The 1,509-nt window shown below is 40.0% G+C and overlaps 1 pseudogene; it reads left to right on the forward strand.

Moving 5' to 3' along the window:
- Window positions 1–796: 796 nt before the first annotated feature.
- LOC126261160 (5S ribosomal RNA) lies at window positions 797–914 on the forward strand (annotated as a pseudogene).
- The last annotated feature ends 595 nt before the right edge of the window (window positions 915–1,509 follow it).

The raw sequence follows: 1,509 nt of genomic DNA on the forward strand, positions 1-1,509 counted from the left end.
CGTAAAGCACTGACAGGATGACATAGTTGAGCACACTTAACAGAACCTCATACGGTACGTAACTTCACTCCTAATGTAATAAATGTGCATACTGTGTAACAAATCATTTTCTTTCAACGATATTAAGGCTAAGATTGTATCTCAGAGTATTACCTTTATTTCAATGGCATAATTATCTGCAAAAATTCCAGTTTTCTTTTGTTAAAAAATAACAGAGCTATTATTCAGTCTGCTTCTTGTTCAATGTTGTATCATCCATTGTACGATGGATTTCATCGCGAAATAATATCTTTAAGTCATTTATGACTATTTTAATAGTTGAATGCCTAACCCTATGCACCTATAATAACGAAATCGGTTGTTGGTTGGAAGTAGTCAATTTGGTGGAGCAACGAATGTGCGTCCTGTTGTATTCACATTTTAACTTCCGTAAGTAGAAACATGCAGTACAACGTTTTTAACGGAGTCCTATTATTTTATTATTATTGTTACTATACGAACTATTTCTTTGCGATTACCAATTAACAATAACATGGATTCATGCCACGAAGATTACTGTTTTGCAGCGGCGACTTCTGTGTAGCAAAGCTCGTATGAGAAATGATATAATATATATGAAACTATCAGCCTCGATTGCTGTAATGAAACATACCTTTACCTAGGTTTCAGCCCAAATAATTGAGCCTTCTTCAGAAGATATACCTGAATCTGTAATTTGTCTAAGAGGGAATGGTCTAGAAAAAAAACTAAAACAGCCTGAACAGGCGTATTTTATTTCTAGACCATGCCCTCTCAGGGCAACGGCCTTGCCGCAGTGGATACACCGGTTCCCGTGAGATCACCGAAGTTAAGCGCTGTCGGGCGAGGCCGGCACTTGGATGGGTGACCATCTGGGGCGCCATGCGCTGTTGCCATTTTTCGGGGTGCACTCAGCCTCGTGATGTCAACTGAGGAGCTACTCGACCGAATAGTAGCGGCTCCGGTCAAAGAAAACAATCATAACGACCGGGAGAGCGGTGTGCTGAGCACACGCCCCTCCTACCCACATCCTCAACTGAGGATGACACGGCGGTCAGATGGTCCCGATGGGCCACTTGTGGTCTGAAGACGGAGTGCTTCTTTTAATGCCCTCTTAGACAAATTATAGATTCAGGTATATCTTGTGAAGAAGGCTCAATTTTTGGGCTGAAACCTAGGTAAAGGTTGGTTTCATTACCGCAATCGAGGCTGATAGTTTCTTATATATTAGATTATCACGATTGCTGACTCTGCTGCAATGTTGAAACTACAGAAATAAAGTACTCTCTTGCAAAACTATTTTATGTCGCAAGAACTGTTTAAGGTTCAATGCCTTCCTCTAATTTTCACAAATATGACGTTTTCTCTTCTTGCTGGCAATGTGATGTTTCCTTCCTTCGCCAACATTTTACCTTCTTATTTAAATTTAAAATATCAATAATTAACACTCCAGGAAGGACATCACATTACAAGATGCAAAGATGTTCGCGT

The sequence above is a fragment of the Schistocerca nitens genome, chromosome 5, assembly GCF_023898315.1.
Source record: "Schistocerca nitens isolate TAMUIC-IGC-003100 chromosome 5, iqSchNite1.1, whole genome shotgun sequence".
NCBI classification, from domain to species: Eukaryota; Metazoa; Arthropoda; class Insecta; order Orthoptera; family Acrididae; genus Schistocerca; species Schistocerca nitens.